The sequence below is a fragment of the Pan paniscus genome, chromosome 11 (assembly GCF_029289425.2).
Source record: "Pan paniscus chromosome 11, NHGRI_mPanPan1-v2.0_pri, whole genome shotgun sequence".
NCBI lineage: Eukaryota > Metazoa > Chordata > Mammalia > Primates > Hominidae > Pan > Pan paniscus.
In genome coordinates this window covers 75,633,189-75,653,410 of record NC_073260.2, presented here as the reverse complement: position 1 = coordinate 75,653,410, position 20,222 = coordinate 75,633,189, and the positions used below count along the sequence as shown (strand labels likewise).

The 20,222-nt window shown below is 41.9% G+C and overlaps 1 protein-coding gene across 11 annotated transcripts in view; it reads right to left on the bottom strand.

Moving 5' to 3' along the window:
• GCNT1 (glucosaminyl (N-acetyl) transferase 1) overlaps positions 1–20,222 on the bottom strand; it is a 114,089-nt gene that overhangs the window by 20,104 nt on the left and 73,763 nt on the right. For 3 of the 11 annotated variants that reach the window (XM_055091910.1, XM_063594368.1, XM_008963872.4), the window contains one exon: positions 12,475–12,575. The exons of 6 other annotated variants lie outside the window; for them this stretch is intronic. The gene's annotated coding sequence lies outside the window, so the exon portion shown is untranslated. Of the gene's footprint in view, positions 1–8,849; positions 16,543–20,222 lie in introns of those variants that run through there. 2 more of the 11 variants (XM_063594367.1, XM_003811467.5) reach the window with 2 other exon arrangements.

The window sequence follows — 20,222 nt, the reverse complement described above, 5'->3', positions numbered from 1 at the left end:
AAGGACTACTGTTCAGTGTCCCAGAGGCTGCTGTGGCTGGAGTAAAATACCAACTACTGTGTTTGATGTCAAAGCCATGCCAGTATCTCGGAGGACTGTGACCCAAGTGAGGGAGCCCAAATGCCACCCAAGGTAGGTCAAGGGAAGGAACAGGAAACAGGTAAGATCACAAGGCGAAGGCCTTGCCATTCAGGGTGGAGTTCTTTCTGGCCAATTGCACTTTCATAGCCTCATCTCATCTCAGGGTATTTGGTCTCTGTCCCCACCACAACTTTGCCCTGCTTGGAGGGTAGTCTCTGATACCTGTCTGTGACTCCCTGCAGTGAGCTGCTTAGCTCCTCTGTGGTCTCACACTGAACAAACTGCTGAGACCCTAACTGTGGCTGGCCATAAGGAACCGGCCAAGCTCCTCTGCTAAAAATTTAGATCTAGTTTTTTTGTTTGTTTGTTTTTGTTTGTTTAAGTAGAGATGAGGGTCTCACCATTGTGGCCAGGCTGGTCTCGAACTCCTGACCTCAAGTGATCCACCCACCTCTGCCTCCCGAAGTGCTAGGATTGTAGGCATGAGCCACTGCACCCAGCCCTATTCTTTCTTCTCTTTTGACTGCCAGAAAAGAGTTCTGTTTCTAGTTTCCCACAAACTTGCAGGGACTGAAGATATCTAAAAGCATACTCTGTTTAAGATAAAATGATAATAAGCAATTTTTCAAAAAAGGCTAAGTCCCTCAAACACAAAGAATATAACTGAAGTAGTAGCATCAAAAATTTGAAAATTAGAGGTAGTGAATGATAACTGACTTGGAGATCTCAGAAAGCTGAATCCTAAAGCAGGCTATGGGGAAAGCTGAGACCGTGCAATTTACAGCCCACCTTCTGCTGAAAGGTAGACTAAAATAGAGCAATGCTTTCCAAATTCTGAAGGAAAACTGTTTTCAACTTGGAATTCTAAATAACCAGCCGAGCTATTGGTCAAATGTGATGTAACAGAAAGGCATTTTTATACAGCAAAGTCACATGCACCTTTCTCAGCAGGTTACTATGAGAAGTATGCCACTAAAAGATGAAATTCACCAGCAACTGTAAGAGCATTAACAACATCACTAACCTGGAGTGCTTAATATGCTCTGGAACTCTTCTAAATGGCTTACCCGTATTAACACATAGAATCTTCAGGAGAATGCTACATAGAAAGTATTATTTTCCAGATAAGGAAACTGAGGCATAAAGAGGTTAAATAGCTCTTCGAACGTCACATGGCTAGTAAGCAGAAGAGCTAGGCTTCAAACCCACATAATCTGGCCCCCAAGTTTGTGCTCTACTGCCCATTAAGAAAAAGACAGGATCTGGCCAGGCACAGTGGCTCACGCCTATAATCCCAGCACTTTGGGAGGCCGAGGCAGGCAGATCACTTGAGGTCTGGAGTTCAGGCCAGCCTGGCCGATGTGGCGAAACCTCATCTCTACTGAAAATACAAAAATTAACCAGATGTGGTGGCGCGCACCTGTAATCCCAGCTACTTGGGAGGCTGAGGCAGGAGAATCACTTGAACCTGGGAGGCGGAGGTTGCAGTGAGTGAGACTGAGCCACTGCACTTCAGCCTGGGTGACAGCAGAGTGAGACCTTGTCTCAAAAAAAAAAAAAAAGGAAGAGACAGGATCCAGTAATCAAGGGACCCAATATAAATGAGAGGCAACAGAAATCCTAGGATTACAAAGACAGATCCCAAGATGATGGTTGTGTGGGAGTACTAGGAAGAAACCAGTCCTTAATTAAAGCAAGTAAACAGCTCCAGAAAATATTTGAGAGAAACAGAGAACCCCTGCTGTAAATTAACGGATTTAGAAGAGATTTTGATAACTAAGGTAGAGTTCAGAATTAAATAAGTAAAATGCAGGCCAGGTGCAGGCCAGAATTAAATAAGTAAAATGCAGGCCTCCCAGCACTTTGGGAGGCCGAGGCAAGCTGATCACTTGAGGTCAGGAGTTCAAGACCAGGCTGGCCAACTCGGCAAAACCCTGTCTCTACTAAAAACACAAAAAATTAGCCGGGTGTGGTGGCATGCGCCTATAATCCCAGGTGCTTGGGAGGCTAAGGCAGGATAATCACTTGAACCTGGGAGGTGGAGGTTGAAGTGAGCCGAGATAGCACCACTGCACTCCAGCCTGGGTGACGGAGTGAGACTCCATCTCCAAAAAACATAAAAGTACATATAATAAACAAACAATATGAAAAAATGCCATTAAGTGAGTACAAGTGAGTACAATATGCCAACAAGTACGTACAATAAAAGAAATCATGGTCGGGCGCGGCGGCTCACGCCAGTAATCCCAGCACTTTGGGAGGCCAAGGTGGGCGGATCATGAGGTCTGGAGTTTGAGACAAGCCTGGCCAACATGGTGAAACCCCGTGTTTACTAAAAATACAAAAATTAGCTGGGTGTGGTAGTGCGCGTCTGTAGTCCCAGCTACTCTGGAGGCTGAGGCAGGAGAATCACTTGAATCTGGGAGGCGGAGGTTGCAGTGACCCAAAATGGTGCCACTGCACTCCAGCCTGGGTAACAGAGTGAGACTCCATCTCAGAAAAAAAAAAAAAAAAAAAAGCAATCATGGTATGCTATGCTCAGTTTATACATGGTTATAGTAATATAAACATTGAGTTGTGGTCAAACAAAAAGCATGACAATATACAGAGGGTCTCAAAACTATTTTCATAATAATACTAGGCCATTCTGCACCCTTTTCACTCCCTCTGTGTTATATACGGCGCAGTTTTCCAGGGTCTACATGATGTGTTTGTTTTCAACAGAATAAGTGCAGAAGTATCAGAATTCAGGTATTTTCTATTAAGTCAAACAGTAAAAGAGATTTGCAAAAATACAAAAACACTGTTATTCTTCCAATTTTTCTGAAAAGATTTTCACAAGAAATTACTTATGTTAAAATAAAGGGCTTATCATTGTTATTTTCACAGAAGTAGCACTTAAGTTTTTTGCTTTCTCTCTCTTTTTTTCTTTTTTAAGACAGGGTCTCAATCCATCACCCAGTCTGTAGTACAATGTCATTATCTTGGCTCACTGCAGGCTCAAACTCCTGGGGATCCTTCCACCTTAGCCTCTCAAGTAGCTGCAACCACAGGTGCACCTGGCTGCTTATTTTTGTAGAGATAGGGTCTCACTATGATGCCCAAGCTGGACTTAAACTTGATCTTGAATTCCTGGCCTCAAGCAATCCTCCTGCCTTGGCCTCCCAAAGTGCTAGGATTACAGGCGTGAGCCACCATGTCCAGCCTCAGTTTTACCTTCTGATAGAATATATACCAATAGATATAACCCACATAAACAAAAGCTCTTTGTGATCCTCAGTGATTTTTTTAAAGTATAAACAGTGCTGAAATACAAAAGTTTTCAGGCCAGGCATGGTGGCACACACTTATGATCCCAGCTACTTGGAAAGTTGAGGCGGGAAGAACACTTGAGCCCAGGAGTTCCAGATCAGCCTGGAACAACCTGAATCAACATAGCAAGACCCCATCTCATATTTAAAAATACACACACACCACAAAAAGTTTTTCAGAATCATTGACTTTGGGGATGAGAGACAGCCAGGAAATGAGTGCAAGTGTGGTGGAGGGTTTTGGTTGAAAGAGAATTAAACCCTCCTTAATGGTCAGGTGTGGTGGCTTGTGCCTGTTATCCTAGCACTTTGGGAGGCTGAGGTTGGAAGATCACTTGAGCCCAAGAGTTTGAGACTAGCCTAAGTAAAATGGTGAGATACCATCTCTACAAAAACAAGAAAAATTTAAAAATTAGCTGGGTGTGGTGGTGCACGCCTGTAGACCCAGCTACTCAGAAGGCTGAGATGGGAGGATCACTTGAGCCCAGGAGTTCGAGGCTGCGGTGAGCTATGATTGCACCACTGCACTCTAGACTGGGTGACAGAGAAAGACCCTGTCTCTATTAAAACAAAAAACAATAAAAAAAAACCCCTCCTTAATAGTAGAAAGAACTTAAAGCTGAATAATTTAGAAACCATATAAGCATTATTATTTAGAGATACAAAAATACACACCTAAAGAAATCTGTAAAAAGTTGAAAATGGTTAACTTCAGGGCTATGCAGTAGAGAATGTTAGCTAGTAGTCACATGCAACTACTGAGCACTTGAAATGAGGCTAGTCTCAACAAATACTTTTTTAAAATTTTAATTATTTACATTTTAAAACTTGAAGCAGTATTAAATGTCTTTCCCTTAAACACATTACTGTTTCGGTAGGACTATATTTCACTTTAATGACCACATCATGTAAGATACTATTATTACATTGTAATACAAATATTAGACACATGTATCATTTCAATATTTCACTTTTTTATACTGTTTACATATTAACATTATAAAATTTTGATATACTAGATTAAAGATAATATACTGTTAATTTGGCCAGATGCAGTGGCTCACACCTATAATCCCAGCACCTTGGGAAGCTGAGGCAGGAGGATCACTTGAGTCCAGGAGTTCGAGACCAGCCTGGGCAACACAGTGAGACTCCCATCTCTACCAAAAAAAAAAATTAGCCCGGTGTGGTGGCGCATGCCTGTAGTCTCAGCTACCCAGGAGGCTGAGGTGGGAGGATCACCTGAACCCAGGAGATCGAGGCTGCAATGAGCCATGATCACACCACTGCACTCCAGCCTGAGTAAGAGAGCAAGACCCTGTCTCAAAAGGATAAAAAAAGATTTTACCAGTTCTTTTTTTTTTGAGATGGAGTCTCCCTCTGTTGCCCAGGCTGAAGTGCAGTGGTGCAATCTTGGCTCACTGCAAGCTCTGCCTCCTGGGTTCACGCCATTCTCCTGCCTCAGCCTCCCGAGTAGCTGGGACTACAGGCGCCTGCCACCACGCCCAGCTAATTTTTTTTTGTATTTTTAGTAGAGACAGGGTTTCACCGTGTTAGCCAGGATGGTCTCGATCTCCTGACCTCGTGATCCGCCCGCCTCAGCCTCCCAAAGTGCTGGGATCACAGGCATGGAGCCACCACACCCAGCCCTGATTCTTTCTTTTTAATGCTGCTACTAGAAAATTTTATTTCTCACATTATATTTCTAATGGACAATGGAGTTTTAGGGAGTAGGAGATTTGGGGGGCCATTGGGAGAAGCATGCTGTTTTTCGTAAGTACAACTCTTTGTTGGGAGGCAATTCGCCATGGGTGGCTTGCATTTCTGTACATCTTGCAAGTGAGGCACTGTCTTTTTGTTCCAGATAATTTTTTCAAGGCTATTTTTATAGCAAACAGCCTAGAAAGACAGAGATGGTGTTTCCCTCCCTAGCAAAGGGCAAACCTTCTTACTGACAATATAATAAAGACAATGTTACCTGGGGCAAAGCACAGCATGCTTACTGCCCACTATAAAAGATTTGGCTTCTCTAAGCTCAGGGTTTCTTTCCCATAATGCAACCCACTGTTTGTAGTTATCACTTGGCCCTCTTCATACTGCCCTGTGGGAATTAAGGCTCTAGCAACCTATAAGAAAAATGCTGATCCTCTGCTACTGCTTAATATAGGTCATAAATGGCACTTCATCTCTGGCCCAGGAGTCTGTGTCTTTTGCCAGGATCCATGAAAATTGTTAACAGGCTTGTTAACTTTCAAGTAGGGTAAAATCTCAGACCCTTCGTAGTTCTTGACACGCTTGTGGAAATATCTTCTTTTTTAAATCACGTGCATTTATAACTCTAATTAAAATAAGAACTACATTTTTAAAAAGCCTTACAGGTAGTGATAAAATTAAGACCTATAAAGATGGCTAATCAGCTTTTATATATAACTGATACAAATCAATGTTCTAAAGCAGGGGTGTTCAATCTTTTGGATTCCCTGGGCCTTATTCCCTGGAAAAAGAAGAAGTGTTTTTGGCCACACATAAAATTCACTAACACTAACAATAGCTGATGAGCTTAAAAAAAGAAAAATCACAAAAAAAATCTCATGTATTAAGAAAGTTTACAAATGTATATCAGGCAGAATTCAAAGCCATCCTTGGCAGTGAGTTGGACAAGCTTGTCCTAAAGTCTTGATCAAGCAGAAGGGGTACAGGAATTTCCTTTTCTCCATTCCTATTTTCTTTTTACAATTCCACTCACCATTTAATCCCATATATATATATGTATTTATTTATTTTGAGACGGAGTCTTGCTCTGTTGCCCAGGCTGGAGTGCAGTCGCACAATCCCAGCTTACTGCAACCTCAGCCTCCTGAGTAGCTGGGATTACAGGCACACGCCACCAATCTGGCTAATTTTTGTATTTTTAGTAGACATGGGGTTTCACCATGTTAGCCAGGCTGGTTTCGAACTCCTGGCCTCAAGCAATCCTCCCACCTTGGCCTCCCAAAGTGCTGGGATTACAGGCGTGAGACACCACGCCCAGCTATTTTTTTTTCTGAGTAATCCTATATTAAAACATATTTTATAATTATATAAAAAATGTTAAAATACATAATGAAATTTGATGCCTCTAAGTTAGATGAAATTAAATAAAATTAGGTTTCATCTGTGTAGTTTACATACAGAAGAAAAAATATCAGTTCTCCATGCCTGAATTAATGACATGAAAAGTTCTACAGAATTTTTTTCTTGTAATCATTATACTACTTTGAGACAAAATGTCATTTAAATAACCCTTGCATTTCACTCATTAATGAAAATAGTATTTATTAGCACGTTAACAGAAGAAAAAGCATCCTCTCTTTCCCCATGCTCTCTCTCCCAAAGGCACACCAGGGACACACCAGCTGACAGCCTGGGGGAAGAACTGACACCTACCCTTTCTGCCTATTGACTTTGCAGGAAAGATGAAATACACCCTCAGTCTATGCCACGAAGTGGAAAACTGTAAATCTGTCAGGAGGAAAAGAATCAATATCGTGAAAATGGCCATACTGCCCAAGGTAATTTATAGATTCAATGCCATTCCCATCAAGCTACCAATGACTTTTTTTCACAGAATTGGAAAAAACTACTTTAAAGTTCATATGGAACCAAAAAAGAGCCCGCATTGCCAAGTCAATCCTAAGCCAAAAGAACAAAGCTGGAGGCATCACACTACCTGACTTCAAACTATACTACAAGGCTACAGTAACCAAAACAGCATGGTACTGGTACCAAAACAGAGATATAGACCAATGGAACAGAACAGAGCCCTCAGAAATAATACCACACATCTACAACTATCTTGTCTTTGACAAACCTGACAAAAACAAGAAATGGGGAAAGGATTCCCTATTTAACAAATGCTGCTGGGAAAACTGGCTAGCCATATGTAGAAAGCTGAAACTGGATCCCTTCCTTACACCTTATACAAAAATTAATTCAAGATGGATTAAAGAATTAAATGTTAGACCTAAAACCATAAAAACCCTAGAGGAAAACCTAGGCAATACCATTCAGGACACAGGCATGGGCAAGGACTTCATGTCTAAAACACCAAAAGCAATGGCAACAAAAGCCAAAATTGACAAATGGGATCTAATTAAACTAAAGAGCTTCTGCACAGCAAAAGAAACTACCATCAGAGTGAAGAACCAACCTACAGAATGGGAGAAAATTTTTGCAATCTACTCATCTGACAAACGGCTAATATCCAGAATCTAACTCAAACAAATTTACAAACAAAAACAACCCCATCAACAAGTGGGCGAAGGATATGAACAGACACTTCTCAAAAGAAGACATTTATGCAGCCAACAGGCATATGAAAAAAATGCTCATCATCACTGGCCATCAGAGAAATGCAAATCAAAACTGCAATGAGATACCATCTCACACCAGTTAGAATGGCAATCATTAAAAAGTCAGGTAACAACAGGTGCTGGAGAGCATGTGGAGAAATAGGAACACTTTTACACTGTTGGTGGGACTGTAAACTGGTTCAACCATTGTGGAAGACAGTGTGGCGATTCCTCAGGGATCTAGAACTAGAAGTACCACTTGACCCAGCCATCCCATTACTGGGTATATACCCAAAGGATTATAAATCATGCTCCTATAAAGAAAGACACAGGCACACGTAGGTTTATTGCGGCACTATTCACAATAGCAAAGACTTGGAACCAACCCAAATGTCCAACAATGATAGACTGGATTAAGAAATGTGGCACATATACACCATAGACTACTATGCAGCCATAAAAAAGGATGAGTTCATGTCCTTTGTAGGGACATGGATGAAGCTGGAAACCATCATTCTCAGCAAACTATCGCAAGGACAAAAAACCAAACATCGCATGTTCTCACTCATAGGTGGGAATTGAGCAATGAGAACACTTGGACACAGGAAGGGGGACATCACACACCAGGGCCTGTTGTGGGGTGGGGGGAAGGGGGATGGATAGCATTAGGAGATATACCTAATGTAAATGACAAGTTAATGGGTGCAGCACACCAACATGGCACATGTATACATATGTAACAAACCTGCACGTTGTGCACATGTACCCTAGAACTTAAAATACAATAAAAATAGATAAATAAAATGTATTGCTAGAAATACATATATGGCTTTACCCATACAAATTTCATTAATTCCCTTGAAAGCCAAAGCAATGTCCATGATTGCATTGTATCTGAATGAAGACCATCCTAATGGTTAAGAAAAAGCACATGATAAACAAGATGTGGTATATCCATACAACGGATCAGTATTTGGTCTTAAAAAGGAATGAAATTCTGGCTTAGGGTACAACATGAATGAATCCTGACGGCATTATGCTAACTCAAGTAAGTCAGACACAATAAAACAGATATGCTATTGTGTCTGAAATTTATTCCTTCTGGTGGGTTCTGGGTCTTACTCACCAAGAATGAAGCTGCGGACCCTCCCGGTGAGTATTACAGCTCTTAAAGATGGTGCGTCTGGAGTTTGTTCCTTCAGATGTTCAGATGTGTCCTGAGTTTCTTCCTTCCCATGGGTTCGTGGTCTCCCTGACCTCAGGGATGAAGCCGCAGACCTTCACAGTGAGCGTTACAGCTCTTAAAGATGGCATGCCCGGAGTTCTTTGTTCCTCTCAGTGGGTTCATAGTCTCTCTGACTTCACAAATGAAGCCACAGACCCTCTCAGCTCATAAAGGTAGTGCGGACCCAAAGAGTGACCAACAGCAAGATTTATTGTGAAGAGCAAAAGAACCAAGTTTCCACTACATGGAAGGGTACCTGAGCAGGTTGCCGCTACTGGCTGGGATGGCCAGCTTTTATTCCTTTATTTGTCCCCACCCACATCCTGCTGATTGGTCCATTTTACAGAGCACTGATTGGTCCATTTTACAGAGTGCTGATTGGTCCATTTTACAAAGCGCTGATTGGTGCGTTTTTACAGAGTGCTGATTGGTGCGTTTACAATCTTTGAGCTAGACACAGAGCGCTGATTGGTGCATTTACAATCCTTTAACTAGACACAAAAGTTCTCCAAGTCCCCACTCAACCCAGAAGCCCAGCTGGCTTCACCTCTCACTAGGATTCCACTTACAGAGGTACCTAGAGTAGTCAAATGCGCAGAGGCAGAAAGTAGCATGGTTGTTTCCAGAGCTGGGGGAGGGAAGAATGGGGAGCTACTATTTTCATGAGTACAGTTTCTGTTTGGGATAATGAAAAGTTCTAGGAATGGCTAGGGTGAGATGGCTGCACAACAGTGCAAATATGCTTAATGCACTGAATTTCCTCAGATTTAACCTTGGGAGTTTTCAGTCTCTTTGTTATGATTTTAAAAGATGCAGCTGTCTTACTACGACTTGACTAGATGCACCTCCAGAGCAGGTAAGTGAATGAGATGAAGAATGTTACATGGAAGAGGCTTTTTTTTTTTGGAGACAGAGTCTCACTCTGTCGCCCAGGCTAGAGTGCAGTGGCATGATCTAGGCTCACTGCAACCTCTGCCTCCCAGGTTCAAGCAATTCTCCTGCCTCAGCCTCCTGAGTAGCTGGGACTACAGGCACGCACCACCATGCCTAGCTAATTTTTGTATTTTTAATAGAGACGGGGTTTCACCATGTTGGCAAGGCTGGTCTCAAACTCCTGACCTCGTGATCCACCCACCTCGGCCTCCCAAAGTGCTGGGATTACAGGCGTGAGCCACCACTCCAGGCCCCAGAAGAGGCTTTTAAAAATTAATTTAAGAGGCTGGGCGCAGTGGCTCGTGCCTGTAATCCCAGCACTTTGGAAGGCCAAGGCAGGCAGATCACATGAGGCAAGGATTTCGAGACCAGCCCGGCCAACATGGTGAAACCCCGTCTGTACTAAAAATACAAAAATTAGCCATGCGTGGTGGTGCACACCTGCAATCTCAGCTACTCGGGACGCTGAGGCATGAGACTCGCTTGAGCCTGGGAGGCAGAGGTTTCAAACGTGAGCCAAGATTGCACCACTACACTCCAGCCTGGTGACAGAGTAAGACTCTGTCTAAATAAATAAATAAATAAATAAAATTAATTTAAGAGAAGACAGTGAAGAACAATATATTAGAATAAGGGAAATATAAGTAGGTATGACCGCAGGTTGTCTGAAAAATAAATAACCTTTTTGAGTTTAGTGTCATGAAAGTTTAGAGATAAAAGAACAAAGGTTGTCCAAGTTTCTCCAAAAGGCCAGTGTGTTTCCGACTGCCTGTGCACATTTACTGTTACCCCAATTTGCTTAAAGTATAAGTAACAGCGAAACACACTTTTACATGGAAAAAACCTGTCCTCTCAGGCAGGAGACTTCATTTGCAGAGGCTGACTTTGATGGGCTTGAGCAGAAATATCTGTTTATATATACACACAGAAAACAAAGTGTTTTTTTTTTTAAATAGCAATCTTTAACGTCATTATCATTGCAGGCCAAAAATGAGAATAAAAGATCTCATTGTCTACTTTGAAATTCCACACTGAAGAGTAATGGACTTTTTTCTTTTTCTCTTTTTTTTTTTCAAATCTAAAAGTAGGTAGTTTATAATACCAAATAGAACACCACGATTTTATGGAAACAAAATTTTGGATTGGAAAATTAAAGTTCATTTTGTCCCCTCTTAAAGATTAGATGGCCCTGGGTTTTTGGCCCTGAGGTCACCCATCCTGTGTGTCACATGGGCCACATGTCTTGGGTTTTCTGAACGGTCCCAATTTTAAGTACTTGAGCCTCCTAAATGGCTTGGTCTTAGAAATGCTAGTTCCCAAATTCTAGATTCCTTGTTTTTAGAGATAGCCCTCAAATCTGGATTTTCAGTTTGCTAAATGTGACTGTCAGAGTAAGTATCCTTATTCCAGATGGCAAAAGGCTAACCATTAGCAAAAATGAAAAGCACTGTCTCCCCAATTTCCTCTACATGTTCAAAATCCAGCTCAACTCCTTCCTCTGGTCCTTTCCCAAACCACAATGATTGCCCCTCTTTGAAATCAACATAATTCACTGTTGGAGGCCACGGAGCAAAACAGAAGTGTTAAGTCAAACAGAAGTGAAGACATAGCCTATGTTACTTCCTAAATGCATGGTTTCCACAAGTTGCTTAACCTCTCTGAGCCTTAGTTTCCTCATCTGAAAAATGGAGATATGGTAATGACTCCTCTCATTTGTTCAGTGATGTTTAAGTAATCTGTAAAGTGCCAAGCACAGTGACTGGTACACACAGCACATGCTCAATAAACAGGAATTATCGTCGTCTCTCACTTCAGCACTGAATCCCACATCACTCTGTCTCTGTGAAGCTATCCATGTGGGTGCTTTGGAGAGCCCTTAGTGGCCTCGGTCAAGTCTCAGGCTTGTCTCCCACACTACTCCGTGGGTCTATTCAATTAGCATGAACTCAAAAAATAAAAATAAAAAACATCAAATGTCCAAATATTACAAAATCCACTTCCTTTCTCCCAAAAAATGTAGGGCAGCATCTTGGATGCTTTGTGTTAAGTGTGCCTTATAGCTCATAGTCTTTTCCAGAGAAGGAAATGAAAATGCAGTACTTACAGGTTCTAAATTATTGTCTGGAAGCCTAACATGATTTTAGTTACTCTAGAATGTGTATCTAAAAAGAAACCCAGGCCCAGCGTGATAGCTCAGGCCTGTAATCCCAGCACTTTGTGAGGCTGAGGCGGGAGCATCACCTGAGGTCAGGAGTTCGAGACTAGCCTGGCCAACATGGCGAAACCTCATCTCTACTAAAAAGACAAAAATTAGCCAGGCATGGTGGCTCGCACCTGTAGTCCTAGCTACATGGAAGGCTGAGGCAGGAGAATCGCTTGAACCTGAGAGGCAGAGGTTGCAGTGAGCAGAGATCACGCCATTGCACTCCAGCCTGGGAGGCAGAGCAAGACTTTGTCTCAAAACAAACAAACAAACAAAACCATTAAAAAAAAAAAAAAAACCAGAAAACAACCTGCCTCAAACTGTCCTGGGTGATACTTTCATCCCGTCTTTGGGATTGACCTTAACCTTTCTGGACTTTGGTCTCCTTACCTGCACAAAGGAGCAGCTGGATTCATTCAGGGGGTCCTCAATTCCTAAGTGATAAAGCACTTTGCTGTTCCTTAGCAGATGCGTGATGTGGGAGGGGGGCACTGTAAGGCAAAATACTAATATGTACTGTATGTCCCCAAGTCTGAGAACATTTTTTCCCTTACACTGACATTTTTCGAAATTATACCCACTGACACAAAGTATGCTCATTACTGTGGTGGTGGTGGTGGTGGTGGTGGTTTGTTTTTTGTTTTTTTTTTTAAACTTCCTTTAGAGATGATTATCAAATGGATGGTGCTTTTACAAAGTTATCTCAGAATTTAGGAAACTGCTAATATTAATAACAAGCAAATACTTTGCCAAGCATTTTACATACCTTTTCTTACTTAATTCTCACAACCACCCTGTAAGTAGCTGTTTTTATTCTCACTTACCAGGTAAAGAAACCCAGGCTTTCACTGCTCTGAATATGGTCATTTACTCCAGTTTATCGGGATTAAGAGGTGAGACAAGGGCTCAGCCGAGGGCTGACTCCCCGGGGAACAAAGAGAACACAGCATAATCTCTCTTTCTGGCCAAGAACAACACTGGATCCAGTTATTGACAGCTTCTAATTATACCTTGCCCTGCCTCCTAACCTTTCAAGGAGCTCTGGAATCTCCCAAATCTTCCTGCGAATATGAATGTTACAAATTCTCTTTTTGGAGGCTTCAGTGTTAAGACACATCAGAGCAACTTCTTCAACCCTCAGGGACTGATTTGTGATCTAAGCTGTGAATGTGCCCTTTAAACAGCTTCATAAACCTAAGCGGCAATCTTTATTCTCCATTTCCACATCATCTAAATTATATTTTGGTACAGTTATTGAATTTGAAATTAGCACTAAAGCCAAGAATGAAGTAATTCTCATTGTAATGACATGAAAAGAGGTATGTGAGATGATGTGGTATTCAAAGATGAGCTGCACCTCAGTATGTTCAGAGAAAGCCGGGCGTGGTGGCGGGCACCTGTAATCCCAGCTACTCAAGAGGCTGAGGCAGGAGAATCGCTTGAACCGAGATCACGCCACTGCACTCCAGCCTGGGCAACGGAGTGAGACTCCGTCTCAAAACAAACAAAAAAACCAGCCTCCAGATAAATATATTATAAACGTGCACTGGAAAAACTGAGAAGCACACACCCAAAACTATTCAGTGAGGATCTTCTTTTTTGGAGAGGGGATGTTTATTCAAACACTTCTGAAATGTTTGCATTTTTTATGTTCACTTCAGTAATTTTCTTTAAAAATTGCCAACTGGGATAAAATGGTGACAGTTCTCCAAAATAAGCTCCAATTAAATATATTTGCAAAGCATATAATTTCCCAAAAACAAAAATCCATTGACAATCTAACTTCACTTACACATCCTCTGCGTTCACGTTCCATGTTCTCTTCTGGTACTTAACTTTGCACAATACACTTATATTTTTGCTCAGATATAGCAGCAGGGATTTCATTTTCTATTCTTTTTTGATTTATTGGCTATCAAAATATCATTTGTTTTTGTCACAATTAGTTTATCTTATGGTTGGATATTAAGGGTATTTCCAAATTATACTGTTATAAATATGAACTATGAATAGCTTTGTATATTCATAGCTTTGTTTTTGCTTTGCTTTTAAAGGACTTCCTTGGAATTCCCAGGAATAAGGATTTTAGGTCACTACTTGTAAGTTTCTGTGCCTCTTGTCTGCCTTCCAAATAAACGATACTTATACTGTCCCCAGTAACATCTGGATACCATTTTCTCTACATTTACTATACATTTTAATTATATATAATGTTAAATGACTGTATATGAATATACTGTATAATTATTTTTGCCGATATTGCAACTGTAAAATGGTACATCATCAAGGTTTCATTTTGTGATTTCTTTGATTACTAGTGGCTGAATCTTTTCTTTTCTTTCTTTTTCTGAGACAGGGTATCGCTCTGTTACCCAAGCTACAGTGCAGTGGCGTAACCAAAGCTTACTACAGCCTCGACTTCCCAGGTTCAAAGCGATCCTTCTACCTCAGCCTCCTGGGTAGCTGGGAGTACAGGCACATGCCACCATGCCTGGCTAATTTTTATATTTTTTGTAGAGGCAAGGTCTTGCACTGTTGCCCAGGCTGGTCTTGAACTCCTGGGCTCAAGTGATCCACCTAGGCCTCCTAAAGTGCTGGGATGATAGGTGTGAGCCACTGTGCCCAGTCCTGAATATTTTCTCTTGGGTTTGTTTACATCTGAGACACAGAAGAGTACAGTGGCAATGATTTCAGCTCTCCAACCGGACTGCCCCAGCAGGAGACCTGGGAGTCATCATTCCCCAACCCAAACTTCAGCAAATTCTTAGCCTCTTCTAGCTTCAGCGTTTTTGTTGTTTTTTAAAAAAACTAATTAACTTTAAACAATTTCATTGGGGAAATGATCATATATACCTTAGAGTTTTTATAAAGAGTAAGTGAGCTAACTTGTAACATGTTTATACTGTATTTGACAAATAATGAGCCCTTAATATTGGCAATGTATTATTATTCATTATTTTCCCTTTTTTGACTTTTGTTCAAATCTGAGCTCATGTCTAAGGGTAACTTTTTCAGACTTCAAAAATGAAAATCCATATTTCCAGTTTACTAACAAATACTTCAATATACTCAATTCTATACTGAGAATCTATTATACAAAATAGATTCCTAGGCTCTGGGGAGAAAAATACAAACATAAATAATACATGCTCCCTGCTCTCCAGGAATTCACTCAGAGGTTATATGCTGAGGTTTCTGGAGGAAATTATAGGTTTGGTCAATATAGTTAGAAACTATTTTTAGAACAATGCATCCATTGTAGAGCTGAAAGAAACTTCAGGAAGCATCTAGTGTTGCTGGAAACAGCAGCTCTGGGAGCAATTACTAGGTCTTCAGGCTAGGGGTGGAGTCTGTGGTCCCATAAATTACAAGAAACAAAGATGTAAAGACAAGACAAGTGTGGCAGGGCACAGTGGCTCACACCTGTAATCCCCGCACTTTAGGAGGCAGAGGTGGGCAAATCATCTGAGGTCAGGAATTCTAGACCACCCCGGCCAACGTGGTGAAACCCCGTCTCTTCTAAAAATACAAAAATTAGCCAGCCATGGTGGCAGGCGCCTGTAATCCCAGCTACTCCGGAATATGAGGCAGGGGAATTACTTGAATCTGGGAGGCAGAAGTTGCAGTGAGCTGAGATCACGCCATTGCACTCCAGCCTGGGTGACAGAGCGAGACTCCATCTCAAAAAAAAAAAGAAAAGAAAAGAAAGACAAGATTCTCTGTTGCTGGTTTGGCTCCTTATTTCTTAGCCCTTAAGACAGTCAGGTCTACTGTAAATATTTAAAGACAGAGACATGGTATTCAGCATTCCTCAAACTTACATGACAAAGAAAACTTACAAGAAGAGCATATGGCAAGTCCATAACAAAAAAGTCCATCTAGCCCCAAGTTGCACCCTCCTCTGTAACTCAAGAAAAAGCTGAGGCCCTGGGGCATAAGGGTCAAGATCTAGTGGAAAGCTGCCTTTAACCAGAGCCTGCAGCTTCACCCTTGTGGGTATGTGTTCTTTCACACTCTACTGCATTCCCTTCACTGAATTCTACTTTTTTGGGAGGGAGGGCCACCCACAGAACCCCAAAAGAGACATCTGACATTTCTTTGTGGTGTCAGTCACACATTCTCTTTTCTCATTTCCTTTTTTTCTTTGAGACAAAGTCTCGCTCTGTTGCCCAGGCTGAAGTACAGAGGTGCGATCTTGACTCACTGCATCCTCTGCCTCCCGGGTTCGGGTTCAAGTGATTCTCCCACCTCAGCCTCCTGAGTAGCTGGGATTACAGGCAAACGCTACCACACCTGGCTATTTTTTTTTATTTTTAGCAGGGACGAGGTTTCATCATGTTGGCCAGGCTGGTCTCGAACTCCTGACCTCAAGTGATCTGCCAGCCTTAGCCTGCCAAAGTGCTGGCATTACAGGCTGAGCCACCATGCCCAGCCCCTAGTCCATTTTAAAAAAATATTTACGGGAGGCTGATGTGGGAGAACCAGTTGAGCTGACTGGGGAGAAGCAGCAGTGAGCTGTGATCATGCCACTGCACTCCAGCCTGGGCAACAAAGCGAGACTGGTCTCAAAAGAAAAAAAATTTACATCTTATTTTGACCCAAAATAATATTACTGAGCATGACCAATCTACCTCATAATGCTAACTTCTAACATGCTGCAAAATCACATCTACCATCAAAAACTGGTGTCTTTCCTAATAGGAGAATACAGCGCAGAGGACATGCCTCAAAATGGTCAGAAATGTCTTTGGAAAACACTTATGTTAAAGGTACTAATTTCCACTTATACATGTTTTTTTAAATCCTGTATTTTATAGCCATGCCTCTTATTTTCAGGGAACTCATAAGTTTTCTGTCACAAGTAATCAACAACAAAATTGGTGGGCCGTCTATTTCTGACTTGAAAAACACTTCTGCATAGCAGTGAGACATACATGCACGGGTTTTTATCTATACCCTGGGGTTTGTGGAAGTCAAGTGCCCCAGGCAGGAGCACATTCCTGGGAGCAATTCTGGGAGCAATTACTAGGTCTTCAGTATAGGGGTGGAGTCTGTGGTCCCATAAATTACAAGAAACAAAGGCATAAAGACAGACAAGTGTGGCAGGGCACAGTGGCTCACACCTGTAATCCCAGCACTTTAGGAGGCCGAGGTGGGCAAATCATCTGAGGTCAGGAATTCTAGACCACCCTGGCCAATGTGGTGAAACCCCGTCTCTACTAAAAATACAAAAATCAGCCAGCCATGGTGGTGGGCACTCCAGCAGCAGATATAGCATGTGCTTCAGGATTTTTAATTGCAAACCAGAGGTTTTGTTAATTAGCATAAGTAGTGTGAGAACCAGATCCTCACAAGGTGAATACAAGGACTGTGTTGGTTAGCATAACAGATGTGAGAAATGTGTAGACAATGGATGAGATCGGGGGCTCCACCTATATGAAAGGATTAGGCATATTTCAGAGGCAAGTTCTGCATTTACATGAAGAGGACAAACAAGCCTGGCGGGCCCCAAAGTCTGGGATGGTGTCCTAAGCCCATTCCTGGATCCAGCTGCTGATTTCAGGAAATTCTTGATCACCTGACCCCCGCTGAATCTTGGACTAACCAGAAGACATCTGCAAATTGCACATTAAGTGGCTTTAAAAAAAAATTAATTTTTAATTGACAAATAATAATTGTATATATTTATGGGGTATAATGTGATGTTTTGATAGATGTATACATTATGGAATGATAAAATGTACACATTTCAAGAGAAACAAGACACGTATACAATGTATCACTCTTTAGTTTGAGCATTTTTTTTTTTTTTTTTTTTTTTTTTTGGGACAGGGTCTCGCTCTGTCACCCAGGCTTGAATGTGCTGGCCCAATCACAGTTCACCACAGCCTCGACTCCTGGGCTTAAGCAATCCTCCCAACTCAGCCTCCTGAGTAGCTGGGACTACAGACGCACACCACCACACCCAGCTAATTTCTGTATTTTTATGTAGAGATGGGGTTTTACCATATTGCCCAGGCTGGTCTCGAACTCCTGGGCTCAAGCGATCTGCCTGCCTCGACCTCCCAAAGTGCTGAAATTACAGGCATGAGGTACCACACCTAGCCTAAGCACTTGTTTTTAATCCAGCAGTAATTTTCTTTTCCACTGGATAAACTGGAGGGGTATATCACGAGAAAGAGGCTGTTTTAAAGTTCACCAGCAAGCAAGTTTTCAGACTGCCTTATTTATAAATATATGTATATATTTTATTTACATTATATACATGGCATATCTATACAGTTACATTTACACTTGACTTAGAGTCAAAGTCATATACACACACACAGGACTTTGACTCAAAGCTTTTAATGACAAGCATGCAAAATTTCTTAGTATAGACCCTAAGAGTACCCTTAATATAAGTATGTTTATTTAAAAATTCTATGTATCTACTACTGTTACCAGTGGGTCCTTGCTCCTAGAGCTCCCAAGATGGCGGCAGGCCACTTCCAAAATGGTGGCAAGCCTCATGTTCTCTGACCTGGGGTTCTTGGCCTCACAGATTCCAAGGAATGGAATCTGGGGCCATGCGGTGAGTGTTATAGCTCTATTAGAAGCCATGGGTCATGGAAGAGAACCGTGGAACCCAGTGACTAATGTTCAGCTTGATTAGGATGAACCCAGGCACTTAGCCGTGCAGGAACAATGGCAAGCCTTTAGCCCGATCGGGAGCGGCAATGGGCGCCTCGCTGGATCAGGAGCACAGCGGACACCCTGCCTGATCCGGAGGGATGGAAGTCAGTGGCAGGTCTGCAACAGCGGCAAAGAACAATGGTGGACAATAAGCAAAAGCTCAGCTCAAGCCGTAACAAACACGGACCAGAAGAGAGTGCAGTTGCAAGATTTAATAGAGTGGAAACAGAGCTCCCATACAAAGGGAGGGGACCCAAAGAGGGTAGCTGTTGCTGGCTGGAATGCCTGGGTTTATGTCCTGATCATTGTCCCTCCCGCTGTGCTCTCAGGCAATAGATGATTGGCTATTTCTTTACCTCCTGTTTTTGCCTAATTAGCATTTTAGTGAGCTCTCTTTACTACCTGATTGGTCGGGTGTGAGCTAAGTTGCAAGCCCCGTGTTTAAAGGTGGACGCGGTTACCTTCCCAGCTAGGCTTAGGGATTCTTAGTGGGCCTAGGAAATCCAGCTAGTCCTATCTCTCACTACTGTACTAATAAATTACATGTATCATAATTCAAAAACTTGGAGGATGCAATAAAACCTATTACTTCAATTATAGTAGTGCACTCTTGGCTCTGCTACCTAAATCTTGACACTTAGTTTCCTCTATCCACCAATCACATAGTTTTTTGGCGAAATTTGCCCAGTGGGTTTCAATCAATTGTAAAGACTAATCAAAATAGTCTGCAGGTGCCCCATAAAGTTAACAAATGGATTAAAAACTCATTGTTACTTTTCAATTAAAGTAGTATGACAATTCTGTTTCCCAGTTTTTAATTTTTTTTTCCTTTGAGAGCTTTGATAACTCACAAATGTACAATATTTTTTGGCAATATGTTCGCATTACAATGAAAACATCTCCACACAGCCACTTCCCAAATGCCCCTTGGTAGCAGAAATTTCTTTTGAAAAGTAATTCACTGTAAGAACCTCACATTTACCTTGGATTTTTCCCTTCTCCCCAAAATATCTGACTACTGATAGGCATAGCAAAATTGGAAAGAGGCAACACATTTGAAACCCCATCTTTCTGCTAAAGAGAGATGCAGACACCTGTAAACTCAACCACTCTTACGCATCTGGCAACAAAAGAACTAGGAATGCTCTGATGGGTGCAAAGGATGGTCCTGCTCCCTCCCCAGGGCATGGCAAAGGACGACAAAGCTTCTACAGACTAAAGCAGTGATTCTTTCTCATGCCATGACATGTATACCAAAAGGTAACCATCGAACATCAGCTTCAGCTCTCTTGGCTTAAGGGAGAGGGCTGAGAGAAATGCAGTATCTCAGTACACCTATCACCCGCTCAGGGACAAGTCTAACCTGAGATGCTCTAATTTAAAGCCTTTGTGTTTCTAAAATTAAACAACTCGATGACACCCTATAGCTCCTAACTTGCAACATCTCACAGTATGCTTGATGG